Source organism: Dendropsophus ebraccatus, chromosome 4, assembly GCF_027789765.1.
Source record: "Dendropsophus ebraccatus isolate aDenEbr1 chromosome 4, aDenEbr1.pat, whole genome shotgun sequence".
In the NCBI taxonomy this organism is placed as follows: domain Eukaryota; kingdom Metazoa; phylum Chordata; class Amphibia; order Anura; family Hylidae; genus Dendropsophus; species Dendropsophus ebraccatus.
Genome location: NC_091457.1, coordinates 31,123,147 through 31,138,714, shown reverse-complemented (window position 1 = coordinate 31,138,714; position 15,568 = coordinate 31,123,147).

The following is a 15,568-nucleotide window of genomic DNA, read 5'->3' as shown; positions in this document are numbered from 1 at the left end:
GGACATTGGTAAGATGGCCATGTCCTCAGGGGTGTAGCAAGTGGAAAAGAAACAGCCTTGCAGTGGCAAATGGGCTGATTATTCTTTGCACGTATGATGCACAGAGGCCTATTAGGAGCAAGATTACAGAAAGAAAGAAAAGTAATAGCACAGAACCACAATAAATATCACCTTAGTTACATATGTTTCCAAAACAGCACATCATTAATTCTTGTGTTAAGTTTATTACTATTTTATGACCAGTTTCCTGCAGGTCTCAGCAGTTTTTCCAATTTTTAGATGCTAGTGGGTGGAAATTATTTGCTTTGATGTCTCCCATACACTGCAGAACAAGACCCCTATATCTCACGATCAGAACTAGCAGCGTGGTGGACATTATACAGCAGTAAGAGGAGAACAGAAGTTAGTAAAAGATGGGGCGGCACTTAGCCCTGGCGCTGTAAGGATGTGTTTAAAAGAAGCTCCGCACACAGCACAACCTTCCACTCCAATTCCGACCCTCCTAACAGCTTCCTGTAATTCCCAGACACTGCTGCCGGTCAGTGCAGAAGACCCCACAGCCCTTGGCCCTGTCAGTGTCTCTCTGTCCTAGTCTGGAGCAGTTCTGCCGGTCACCGAGCCCAGCCGCAGTACAGGCCTCTGCAGTAAAGATGGCGTCCACGCAACAGATCGGCTGCATGTCTGAGGAGCTGCTGCTACCATGGTCACAGGGTGAGTCGGCTGCTGGCGTTCTTGCAACGTCACCCTGATAAAGCTGAGGCTCTTTTCAATTTCCTGAACATACCAGCATTCCCACTACCCAACTGGCTACTTTTTGGGAGACCGTTCCAGATCCAGCCCTTTAGCCATTTAGCATGATACAGCAGGGGACCTCTCAGTGGTTCTCCCAGGGGAGGCTTGAAGCTTGACCGTCTTGAGTGAACAATGCCAAAACCACTTTGTGCCTAAAACTCAAAGCAGCACATGTTGGCCCAGTATTGGCAATGGAACTGTGCGCCATCTGCCTTTGTTGTTGAGTTCTCCTGGCAGATGGCTTAACAGGAGTACATAACGGTTTGTGTTTCTCTACCATGGTGTTCAGTGAGTCTGTTCGCCACCACTTACATGGCCCTCTGAGTACATGAGGATTACGAGGCGGATTTTGTCTTAAACAGACTGTGGTAGACTGGATCTAACTTTTGTTATTATTGACATTATAGTTTAGTCAGGCCACCCATCTTCTTACGGTTCCCAACCCCGTATGTTCATGCTGTATCCATTTTTTATGGTATGGCTGCAGGGCCGTATTAACAGCTGCTGCTGCCCTAGGCACTTAACCTGAAGACGCCCCATCTTTACTCCCCATCACATTGATATCTGATCAGTCTTAGGCTGCGTTCACACATTTACAATACGTCACCACATGCAGCAGATACCAGACCCTCATGCGGTAACCAATAGGTGTATAGTCAACAATCCTGGTAACAGCACATGACTACTGGGGAAGAAATGGGAGCGTGGTTTCCGCCACATGCATACTCCCAACACCACTACCTTGAAAACAAACCAGATTTACTGGCAAGTCTAAAGGGGAGGTGGGAGAGTAAAATAAAAAAACAAAAAAAAGGTTTTTTCTTTCCCCTGCTCCCTGGTGCTGCTGCCCTAGGCACCGGACCATAGGTGTCTAGTGGTAAATACGGCCCTGTATGGCTGGCTACAGGGAATGTTGATGTGATGAGACAATAGTGGGAGACCTGATTGGGGCAACTTTTTAGAAACCAATTTTTTTCATTGTTACAAGCTGCCTGAGGCCTTACAAATCTTGTCATTGTGACCTAATGTATTTCTCCTGTCCCATTCCTTCACCGGCCCCCACCGGTCCATTCATGCTTCAGTTTAGTTAAAGGGGAACTCCAGGTAGAGGTTTTAAAAATGAAACTAACAACACACAGTGCACTTTATTCTTTACCTGTAACACCACACAGCACGCTGTATTCTCTACCTGTAATGCTGATATTGGAATAAAGTAAAGAACTTTTTGAAAAAAAAATTTTTTCATTTCACATATTATGGTCAAGCATCTTTTATCTTTGAAGTTGAGTCCCACAGTAAGGACTTTATCTGATATTATCTTACATGGGATATACTGTTTTGGGGGCGTGGCTTGGCACGCAGATGATACACAGCGTGTGAAGCGAGCTTCGTCCAAAGGCCTCAGCTTAGAGAGGAAAAAGCGCCGATCTGTCGGATAACAAGAAGCAAAAGAAGAAGGCAAAGACAAAGGAAATCTCTGGGAACAAAATGAGCCAACTTTCCAGAGGATCAGAGAAGAAGAAAGGAGAAATAGCAGAGAAGAACAGCTGCAGCCCCGCTAATGAAGATAGCGCAGCCATCTTGGATTTAACAGGCCGAAAGGGAGAACCAGAGCGGCAGGAAAACAAAGACCCAATAGCTGTCTGTGAGTCACACGCGGTGAGTAGTGACCCTACAGAAGCCCGTCCGACCCCTGAATCTGTTATTAGCTTATCGAGGACACAACCTAAACAGCAGGAACCGGCCGACAAGAAGGCCGGAACGGCGGCCAGTTTGGATTCGGGTATAGCAGGAAAGCCTCATAAGACTCTGAGGGAATTAGGTGCAGTGCCAAAGACTGGCTCAACAACTGTCAAATGTAGCCCACAAATGTTTAAGCAGCCTCATAACACCAGTATGAACACAACAGCAGATATTGAAATACAAAGAGAGACAGTTTTAGAAAGACCCACAAAAGCGGTCATAATAGAGGAGGCAAACAGAAAAGAGATACAGATAGCTAAAACTGATGTTTTTGTTACTGAAGAGACATATGCTCGCAATTCTACACAAAAAGATAATCTATACCAAGAACAGACATATAATGAAGAAGTTGGACATATGTATGGCAAAAATAAAAACAAAGTACATTACTCTAGCCCAATATATAAACCCACACAACACAAGAGAAGACCTCAGGAATCCGATATTTCAGAAGAGTATCTAACCCCAAACGACTCCGACGAAGAAACCTTACCTCCAATTAAAAAGACGCATTAGTCTTACCGGTAATACTTACTGTTTCACGACGGCACCACAGGAGTTAACTCTTGCCCTAGGGACAGGAAAAGCACACAGTGAGAGGTTAAAAGCCCCTCCCCTTCCCCCAGACACCAATGCATTATAACCAAGACTTAGCACCACGTGAGTATCATACATTAATATAATATAACATACAATACAGGGGGGGTGTTGGTGCCGTCGTGAAGGTTTCGGAGAAGCCGTCTTACCGGTAAGACTAATACGTCTTTCTCCAAGGTACCACTGGAATGCATGCAGTCATGGACCCCAGAACTGACATAGCTTCTCTGATACGGCATGATTTTTTCCTGCGAAAGAAAGATATCTTTTCTATGAGAGCCTTCTCTTTCTCTGAGGGAAGAAAAGACATTTGTTTTACTGAATTCAAAAGAATTTCCAGGAAGATTTTTTCTGTGCCTGGGTTGAGGTCCAATTTTTTTTGTCGTTCAGGAACCATCCCAGGGAGAGGAGGAGGTTCCTGGTAAACAATAGATCTTCTTGGAGCTTCTGTAAGGAGTTTGCTACTAGAAGAAGGTCGTCTAGGTAAGCAATCACGTTGATACCTTGCAGATGTAGATGGGAGGTAACCTCGCTCATAAAGCAGGTGAATATGCGTGGGGCTGACGAAATCCCGAAAGGAAGGGCGCTGAATTGATAGTGTTGTACCTTCCCGTCCATCTTGATGGCAAACCTTAGGTATTTTTGGGATGACGGATGAATCAGGACATGATAATATGAGTCTCTTAAATCGATTGACGCCATCATGGCGTCTGTTGGGATTGGAGGAGTCGTACTTTTTATTGACTCCTTTTTGAACCTCCTGTATCTCACATTTGTTTACAGGTTTCAAGTTGATGATGAGTCTGTAGGTCCCATTGGGCTTGGGAACTAAAAATAGGTTCGAGTAGTGTCCCCTCCCAAGTTGCTTTACTGGGACCGGGATCACTACATTGGAGCTTATCAAGTTCTTGACACTTTGAATAAGTTCCAACTGAAGGGATAGAGAGGTTTGTTGGGAGATTCTGAACTTCTTGGGAGGAGATTGGATGAATTCTATTTTGTATCCTTCTCGGATTGCGTCTAGAATCCATAGATTCTTTTTGATCTCTGTCCAAGACTCCCAGAACTTGGACAGTGTCCCCCCAACTGGGGCTATGTCATTGTTTGTCTTTTCCATCACAAGGCTTGCAAAAAATATTAGAATTCTTGTCCCCTTTAGAATAGCTCCAACGACCTCTCTTGGATTTCCCTTTGTATTTGTCCTGATATTTGGGACGTTGAGTCTGCTCCATTTTCTTTTGGGGTTTCTCCTCTGGGAGAGCCTTTTTCTTGTCGGATGATTTTTCTAGTAGTTTGTCCAAGGCTGACCCAAACACATACTTGCCTTTGAAGGGTAGACCACAAAGTTTGGATTTAGAGATATTATCTCCCGTCCAATCTTTCAGCCATAAGGCCCGTCTGGCCCAGTTGATTAGGGCTCCATCCTTGGCAGCGACGCGTATAGCTTTAGCCGAGGCGTCTGCTAAGAAGCCTATGGCGTCTTTTAGAAGAGGAAGAGAGTCAATTATCTTCTCCCTTGAAGTATTGCTCCTTAGATGTTCTTCTAGCTGGTTAATCCAGACATGAGATGCTCTGGCCACAAAGTAGCCGCTATATTATTTTTAATTGAAAAAGTTACTGTCTCCCAGGACTTTTTCAATAAACTCTCCGCCTTGCGATCCATTGGATCCTGGAGTTGTGTGGAGTCTTCAAATGATATAATGGTCTATTTTGAGACTTTTGCAACTTGGGCATCAACCAAAGGGACCTCCCATTCTTCAGTTTCCTCAGAATCAAAGGGAAGACGCCGCCTGATATCTGAGGGAACTGACATTCTCTTCTCAGGTTTTCTCCATTCGTCTGAAATTAGTCAGAGGCCTCAGACCGAACTCCTGAGTCAGAAATCTGGCCCGATTCGACCTAAGAGACAGAGGAGGTAGATTGAGACCTGTGTCTTTTTGATGTAACAGAAGACACCGAGGATCCCGAACATCCCGGTACCACAATTGCAGGAGTAATCTCAACCGGTAGAGCTGGAGGATCAACCCGTGGAGGAGGAAGGATTGTTCTGGGGCAGGAGCTGTAGCCACAGGCTGAGCGACTGGATTAGAACCTTTAATTTCATCTTTAATCATTTGTCTTATGTCAGATAAGAAAGATGATCTATCCTCTTTAATAAATTTATTTATGCAGGACGTGCAAATGTTCCGCTTGAAGGACGATGGTAGTCTAGTGTTGCAATTAATGCACCTCTTTGCAAGTGGGGTAGGAGGTTTGGATTTCTCCTTCTCTTTCTGAGTGGCTTATTTCTCCTAGGCATGAACACAATATTTTAGTCTCATGGCAGGAGAATAAGGAAGCCCCACACCTAGTGAAACAGCAGGTGGGCACCCAGAGAGAGAGAGAGAGAGAGAGGGTTGAAATAGGTGGAATACACATATACAACAGAGACCCTTAAAATATCCCAAAAAATTATAACCTTGAGACTAGACGACGTCGAAAACAGAAGTCGTCGTAATAATATAAAGGATCAGAGGCTTACCGGAAGATATTAAATCGGCCGATTTACATGGAGCTGTTACCTCATTATTTAACAAAATTTTGGGAAGACCGTTAGATGAACATATAGAGATTGATAGGGTTCATAGAGCGTTGAAACAAAAAGGGAAAGATCCAAAAAAGACCCAGAGATACAATATGCAGAATACATTATTACTCTCAAAAGGAAGAAATTATGAAGAAGGCGAGGGAAACTTACAATATTGACTATAACGGAGCCAAAATTCAGCTTTATACGGATCTATCACTGTTGACACTGTGGAAAAGAGCTACTCTCAGACCTCTTATAAGAAAACTTCAAGAACTTAACATACAATATAAGTGGGGATTCCCTTTTTCATTGTCCGTGAGACATGGGGGGAACACTCTTATCCTGATGGAACCTAAAGACTTGCCAGACTTTCTGAAAGCTCTAAACCTTCAAAACCTTTATTTAAATGAATGGTGTGATCTTCCATTACATCTTCTCATCATCTTATTACATATCAAGACCCAGAGCCACAAATCCAGATGTGGACGAAAGACCCAACCTAACACCTCTACCACAAAGAGAAAAGAAGAACCCGAGGAATCAGCAATCTGGACTCCGCTAAGAATACTGAGCAGTAATACTTTTTGACGTGTAGTATGGTTAATATAATAAAGTGGTTTTGTTAGATAAGTCTGTTAGTATGGTTTAATATAAAGTTCTGTAGATAAAAATTAGGACAACTTAACTAGTTATTGCTATAAGTGTGGATACATCTTTTAGACGTAAGATCTTAATATAACCTAATGGAGTGTTATTAGACAACGTTAAGTAACATAGAATCCTTTTATCATTTATAGTTAGGGGGTCAGAGCTTTAACTTTTTATTGGCAAATAGCTTCTTATAGAAACGTACTTAAAGGAGAAGTCCGGCCAAAATTTATTTTTTATGTGTTATTACGGATGGAAAGTTATAAAATTTTCTAATGTACATTAATTATGGGTAATGCTCATATTCTGCTATTTCCCTCAATTTAGTGTATCAGGAAGTGTTAGAATTATCTCTGAAGCAGTGACGTCACGACGAAAGGTGTAATTCCTATGGAGTGTCCAGCAGGGGGGGGCACTATATATAGAAGTCAATGAGTACCATTGACTTCTATATATAGTGCGCCCCTGCTGGACACTCCATTGGAATTACAATGGACGTGTATGTAAATGTAGTATACAGTGTTTTTGATTAAATACATTTATGAAATACTTTAGGGAGCAAGTGTCCTTGCTCCCCAAAGTATTCCATAAATGTAAGCAATCAGTACATAACAGTAAGCCCGCCGAACCGCCGCCCGCCCTCCCGCCGCTAACAAACGCCCGCCACTCTGGACTACTGAACTACTACTCTCCCCACCTGCTCATAGCATGCACAGGTGATGGGAGAGTAGTAGCTGGGTTATATCGCTGAGATTGCCGCCACCGCCGCTGATGCTGCCGTGCAGGGGAGCCGCTCATCACTGCAGCCGTCATCCCCCTCCTGCTGCTTCCTTATACTATCTGATGGCTGACTCTCCGCCCGGCCGCCGCTTCCCGATGCACGTGCCGGCGGCCGGGCGGGGAGTCAGCCATCAGGAAGGAAGGAGTGTAAGGAAGCAGCCGGAGGGGGGAGCGGAGGGGGATGATGGCTGCAGTGATCCCCTGCAGCTCCCCTGCACGGCAGCATCAGCGGCGAACTACTACTCTCCCCACCTGCTCATAGCATGCGCAGGTGATGGGAGAGTAGTAGCCGGATTATATCTCTGAGATAGAGTAAAGCAGCAGGAGGGGGATGATGGCTGCAGTGATGAGCGGCTCCCCTGCGCGGCATCAGCGGCGATCTCGGAGATATAACCCAGCTACTACTCTCCCATCACCTGTGCATGCTATGAGCAGGTGGGGAGAGTAGTAGTTCGCCGCCGCTGATGCTGCCGTGAAGGGGAGCCGCACATCACTGCAGCCAGCCCCCTCCTTTTCCCCCCTCCTGCTGCTTCCTTACTCTATCTGATGGCTGACTCCCCGCCCGGCCGCCGGCACCTGTGATCGGAAAGCGGCAGCCGGGCGGGGAATCAGCCATCAGATAGTATAAGGAAGCAGCAGGAGGGGGGAGCGGAGGGGGATGATGTCTACAGTGATGAGCGGCTCCCCTGCACGGCAGCATCAGCGGCGGTGGCGGCGATCTCAGCGATATAACCCAGCTACTACTCTCCCATCACCTGTGCATGCTATGAGCAGGTGGGGAGAGTAGTAGTTCAGTAGTCCAGAGCGGCGGGCTGGAGGGCGGGCGGAGGCGGTTCGGCTGGCTTACTGTTATGTACTGATTGCTTACATTTATGGAATACTTTGGGGAGCAAAGACACTTGCTCCCTAAAGTATTTCATAAATGTATTTAATCAAAAACACTGTATACTACATTTACATACACATCCATTGTAATTCCAATGGAGTGTCCAGCAGGGGCGCACTATATATAGAAGTCAAAGGTACTCATTGACTTCTATATATAGTGCGCCCCCTGCTGGACACTCCATAGGAATTACACCTTTCGTCGTGACGTCACTGCTTCAGAGATAATTCTAACACTTTCTGATACACTAAATTAAGGGAAATAGCAGTATATGAGCATTACCCATAATTAATGTACATTAGAAAATTGTATAACTTTCCATCCGTAATAACATATAAAAAATAAATTTTGGCCGGACTTCTCCTTTAAGTACATTTCTATAAGAAGCTATTCGCCAATAAAAAGTTAAAGCTCTGACCCCCCTAACTATAAATGATAAAAGGATTCTATGTTACTTAACGTTGTCTAATAACACTCCATTAGGTTATATTAAGATCTTACGTCTAAAAGATGTATCCACACTTATAGCAATAACTAGGTAAGTTGTCCTAATTTTTATCTACAGAACTTTATATTAAACCATACTAACAGACTTATCTAACAAAACCACTTTATTATATTAACCATACTACACGTCAAAAAGTATTACTGCTCAGAAAGTAACAGAAAGAGCAACAGTAAAAAGAGCGACCAGTAAACGACAAGGAAGTTAAATGATATTCTTAGCGGAGTCCAGATTGCTGATTCCTCGGGTTCTTCTTTTCTCTTTGTGGTAGAGGTGTTAGGTTGGGTCTTTCGTCCACATAAATTTTGGCCGGACTTCTCCTTTAAAGTAAGATAGTTTTATATTTGTTTTGCCTTCATTCTCTTATAGATAGTAATTTATACTACCTCTACATAGTAGTAGTATTGAGAGATATTGAGAGTAGTAGTGAGATATTCGAATATTCGATCACATATTCAATCCCATTAAAGTCTATGGGAAGAAGTATTCGATTAGTGAAAAACATCTATTTGACCATTTGGAGGGTAAAACCGGAAGCTGGGGGATTTGAACGCTTATCTAATATTCATCGAATATTCGTGCGTACGAATATCGAATATTCGAATATCTCACTATTCGATCTAACAGTATTTCCTCATCACTATTAGCATACTAAATTCCTCCATATATTATCAGGAAGTAGGATAGGCCAAGACATCTATGATAGTGAATCGTATATCAACGTACCAACCCACCCCATAGTTGGTCTTGTTTTTTCAAGACTTAGTGACAATTGTCACACGAGTTTAGTTTTGTGTAGTGTGTGTTTTTGTATTCACTTACCCTTTCTCTTTTCTTTTCCTGTGTTTATCCCCCTTACCCCCGTTCCCTTTTTTCCTCTGTTTTCTTGACCCGTTTCCTTCCCCTGCGGTTTTACTAAAGAGAGTCCTTGACAAGACAGAGAATTTCTAGTGAAGTAAGAGGTGAAAGCTACATCTTCGATCCTTCTAGCCTTTAATTGTAAGTATCTTATAAATATAATGTCAGATATAATTATCACTACACTAAATGTAAATGAGTTTAATACTCCTGAGAAACGCTCTAACGTTTTATACTCATTACATAAGAAAAAATCCAGCATTATTATGCTTCAAGAAACGCATTTCAAAGCAGATAAAATTCCAGACCTAGGGAAAAATAGATATTTTCCAATATGGTACCATGCCACTTCTCCTAATAAAAAGAATAAAGGTGTATCAATAGGATTTCATAAATCCCTTCCACATAAGTTACTGGATTTTAAAGTGGGTAAGGAGGCAAGGTATATCTTTGTTAATTGTGAAATAGCCGCAGAAACTTTTACGTTAGCAAATATATATGCCCCAAACCAAAATCAAGCTAAATTTATTATAGAGACGCTTGATAAGCTACAAAGTTTTTCAAAAGGCCAGATTATTTTGGGAGGAGATTTTAACACCCCTTTTAACCCACTTATGGATACATCGACAGGTAAAACAAAAATTGCCTGTAAAGAAATTTAAAAAATACAAAATGCATTAACCCCTTAACGACATCGGGCGTATATTTACGCTCTGAACCGCGGCGGTCCCGGGTGCCGCTTGTAGCCAGGGACCATAGGTATTAGCGGGCACGGTCCGATCGCCGTGCCCGCTAATACAGTAATCAGATGCAGCTGTCAAACATGACAGCTGCATCCGATTACCGGATTCAGCTGTTCCCTGGTGTCTAGTGGCGGAGATCGCTCCCCCGGGATCTTATCCCGGAGGAGCGATCTCCGTTTCTGAAGCCGGCCGGGGACCGCTCCAAGATGGCGCCGTCCCCAGCTCGGCACTCGATTACTTCCGGCTGCAGCAGCCGGAAGTAAACGAGTGCCTATCTCATGGATCTCTGCAGCATATCTATGCTGCAAAGATCTCTATGAGAGATCAAAGCACCTATACTAGAAGTCCCCTAGGGGGGCTTCTAGTATAAGTGTTAAAGTAAAAAAAAAGTGTTGTTAATAGTAAAAAGCCCCCTCCCCTAATAAAAGTCTGAATCACCCCCCTTTTCCCAGGTTATAAATAAAAGTAAATAAATAAATAAACAAACATGTTTGCTATCGCCGCGTGCGTAATCGCCCGAACTATTAATTAATCACATTCCTAATCTCGCACGGTAAATGGCGTCAGCGCAAAAAAATCCCAAAGTGCAAAATTGTGCATTTTTGGTCGCATCAAATCCAGAAACATTGTAATAAAAAGCGATCAAAAAGTCATATATGCGCAATCAAGGCACCGATAGAAAGAACACATCATGGCGCAAAAAATGACACCTCACACAGCCCCATAGACCAAAGGATAAAAGCGCTATAAGCCTGGGAATGGAGCCATTTTAAGTGACGTATATTTGTTGACAATGGTTTAAATTTTTTACAGGCCATCAGATACAATATAAGTTATACATGTTACATATCGTTTTAATCGTAACGACTTGAGGAACATATATAACAAGTCAGTTTTACCCCAGGGCGAATGGCGTAAAAACACATTTCCCCCAAATAAACAAAATGCTTTTTTTTTTTTTCAATTTCACCACACTTTGAATTTTTTTCTGGTTTCGCAGTGTACTTTATGCAAAAATTCAGCCCGTCATTGCAAAGTACAATTAGTGACGCAAAAAATAAGGGCTCATGTGGGTTTCTTTTTTTTAAATCAGATTATTTTTATTAGCAGTTTTCCACACACAGAAAGCGTGCCCTTTTTTTTTAAGTTGAACATACAAACACAACAAAACTAACCCCCCATCCTTCATGTGGGTTTCTAGGTGGAAAAATGCAAGTGCTATGCCCTTTTAAGCACAAGGAGGAAAAAACTAAAACGCAAAAATCGAAATTGGCTCTGTCCTTAAGGGGTTAAAGGATTTTAAATTATATGATTCATGTTTTTGTTTTTTCACAGGCGAAGGACATAAAAACAGTATAGAAGAAAAAGTCCGGAAGAAAGTGCAATGGATGACCACGAATAATATATATAGTGACTTGATACTGGATGATATACAATGCCGATCACGGCTTGGTTGCTTCACTTCATTATGAATTTTAGATAAAATTTTTATTTTTTCATTTTTTCACTTTGGTTTGGTTTTCGGTCACGGATACACTTGCGCACTTGGCACTTTTTCACTTTTTCTTTTATCACTTTGTGTGTATATATAATGAAATGATTTTTGGTTGTTTGTGATTATGTATATGATATTGTAAATCATGTATATAAGGTTAGGTGGTAATTTGATTACTAAATTAATTAATATTTTATTATATATAATGTTTCTCAGCACTTTAAATAAACTTTTCAAAGTTAATTTTTTATACACATAGAGGGTATGTTATATATTAAAATATTATAAAAATATATATATAAAATTAAAATTAAATTAAAACATTAATACTAATATAAATAATAATGATTTATTATACTAGCACTTTGTCACTTTATATATTTATTCTGTTATGATTAAATAAGATTTATGTAAAGGTATTGTATATTATCGGAATGTAATCAAGTGGATTGGATGACAGGGCATCGTGTATTTAAAATCGCTCTTGTGTTCACCTGTTTAATTTAATAAGATCCCCGTGATGATATGGTATTGCATTGCCACTATGGCGGTGTATTCTGGTGCGCTGCGGTATTCATTGATTGTAATGCGCATGCGCTAGCTGACTCGCACGGTGTCATGGCCGTGCGTGTCATCTAGTTTGCCGATGGAACGCATATGAGACGCACGCTCCCGTACACCATGCCGTACGTAATGACGTAGGCGGGAGGGGGCTGGACTATGGACGCCATGTAAGCTGGTGGTTTCTGCATGTCAGGGGAAGGGCTTTGAGATGTGCATAGGTCGAGTGGGCGGGTATATGGGTCCCTGATTGGTGCCATGTGACCTTCGGCCCTCCTCTTATAATTCATTGGCCCTTGGCCTTGTTACCTTCTCCTTCCGGTATTCTCCGCCATTTTGTTGTATTCAGGCCCATTATCCACACGCTGTAAGTGATACCAATTTATTATAGGTGTGTTTTTGTATGTATGTATGTATATATAGCTGCAGTATCTGAAGTGAGTCCATTAGCTCCTGATGAAGTGAGCGAAACGTACGTCGGGCTGCTGTGCTGGACGGGGGGTAAGACCTCAGTGGTGGTTATGTGGTATTGATATCATGAACGGCATAAGTGTATAATCTCTGTATACTATGGTGGGTTGACTACTGTATCTACCCACCTATATTTTGAAAATTACCTTTGGGATTACATACCAGTTTCCCTCAGCATTTGTAATATTTTTTGAAATATCCTTTTTGAGTAATTTTAGTCACCATTGGCTTTCTATGTTTTAGAAGCCTGTTTTTTTGTGCCATAACTAGTAATGACCACTAGATGGCAGTGCTCTAACATGATTACATTGTAGCAACCACCTACTCTTTTCTATTCATTCATGTAATACCACACTGATGTCTTTCTCCCCCTCTGGTTTTGACCTCTGTGTTCTATCCCATATGTTATTTTAGCTGCTTTTATGAATTGATTGAGCTTCAATAAAGACTTTTTGTATATTTATAGTTGTTGTGCAAGTGTTTTTGGTTTCCTTGGGTTTGTTGTTGCGCAGCACAATTGTGTAGACAGGACTTTGTAGGTTGTCTGATTCATGGAGGTTGTCAAACCCAACAGATAAAGATTATACATTTTATTCTGCTCCCACAAACTCTTACAGCAGATTGGACAACATCTTTGTATCACATTCTTCACTAGAATCCATTAGAGACTCAATAATAGGCAACATAATACTGTCTGATCATGCGCCGGTTCATACTACTTTTTCTCTCCTGCCTAAAAAAAAGCTAGCTCCGATGTGGAGATTGAATGAATCATTACTGGATGATTTAGCATGTGCTGCGGCACAAAAAAATTCATTTGAGATCTTTGAGCAGGCACATAAAAAAGATACTACAAAAGATATTTTTAAGTGGGAAGCTTTCAAGGCATCGGCTAGAGGTATTTTAATCTCACACAGTGCAAGATTGAAAAGAGAGAAGGCAAATAAATTTAATAATTTGTTGGATAAGTTACATAAATTAGAGACTACCCATAAGAAATCTTTATTGACAGAAACGTTGTTAGAGTTGAATGAGACCCGAGGCAAAATTAAAGACATTATCCATAGTCAATACAAGAAGACGGTTTAAATTTGCGGTAAGAGTTTTTATATGTTGAACAATAGACCTAGTAGATTTTTAGCGAATGCCCTAAAAAATAAACGAACATCTAACATCATATCTTCCATTAGGACTACAAAGGGAGTACTTACACATAAAACAGAGGAAATCTGATACTTTTTATGATTTTTATGATAAACTTTATCAATTACCAACAAATCATCAATCGCTGATACTTTATTGGACTATATAAACAATATATATATATATAAACTGTCCAGAGGACAGTACACAATTAGAAAAAGACTTTACTCCTGAAGAGATTAAAGGAATTATCAAAGATTTACCCAATGGCAAATGTCCTGGTCCTGACGGCTTTACGGCTAAATTTTATAAATTATTCCCAGACGTTGTTACTCCGTATTTATTGAAAACATTTAATTCGATTTCAGATTCACAAAAATTTACCCCATCTTTCTTAGAGGCCTATATCACCGTTCTACTTAAAGAAGGCAAAGATCCCAATTCGTGTAACAATTATAGACCCATATCCTTATTAAATGTAGATACCAAAATTTACTCGAAAGCCATAGCTAATAGATGGGACTCCTGGAACCTTTAATAGACCTAGATCAAGTTGGCTTTGTACAAAATAGAGAGGCAAGAGACAAAACAATTAGAGCAGTTGAATTAGCCAGCTACGCTCATAACGCAAAAATTAATACCGTATTTCTTGCCTTAGACGCCGAAAAGGCATTTGATAAAATCGACTGGAGGTTCCTAGAGTCCACATTAAAACAAATTGGTTTAGGCCCAAGCATGATTAGTAAAATAATGGCTCTTTATAACAACCCATCAGCCAGAATCAAAATTAATGGCACATTATCTCACCCAATAAATATTAGAAATGGTACGCGGCAGGGATGTCCCCTCTCTCCGATGTTATATATATTATGCATGGAACATCTTTTAAATGCGATTAGAAGTAATCCAAATAGGGAAAAGACATCACGTCTGTTCCGCATATGCGGACGACCTACTTCTATTTATTACACGCCCGCATATATCCCTCCCGTCTCTACTGGCCACTATTAATGAATTCTCAAGGCATAGTAATTACAAACTCAACTTGAATAAAAGTGAAGCCTTTACTATTGCCATTCCAAACGAGAGTAGGAAAAATTTGGTAGATAATTTTCCTTTCAATTGGAGAACAAACGCATTGAGTTATCTTGGAACTCAGATAACAATTGCACAACACTTAATAATTAAAGATAATTTTGATCCTCTTATGAAGAAAAAAAAATGATTTATCGAGATTGGGAGAAAAAGGAATTCTCTTGGATAGGTAGGATTAATATCCTGAAAATGAATGTCATCCCACGGTTATTATATTTATTTCAAGCAGTACCGGTAATCCTAAAACAATGCCACCTATCCAGAATGAATTCAACCTTAAAGAAATTTGTATGGGCTCGTAAACCAGCCCGTATAGCAACCACAACTCTAACTAGGCCCAAATTAGATGGAGGATTAGCTTTACCGAGCTGTAAAGCCTACTACCAAGCCGCTATCCTAAATAGGGTACTAGATGCCTTTAAACATAAAAAAGACAAATTTATGGGTCCGTTTAGAAACGTTTATTACAAATTTCGACCCAGCAGCTATTCTTTGGACTCCAAAGAAAATCCTAAAAGATATTAAATCGATACAGTCTTCACCGATTAGCGCCTCTATCGTATCTCTGATAAATTCTCCTAAGCATTTGTCATCAAAACAATTTCATCCCGATGGTCCACTTATCCCTTTATGTAAGAATTTTAGATTTATTCCATCTTTGCACAGAAATTCCTTTTTAGGA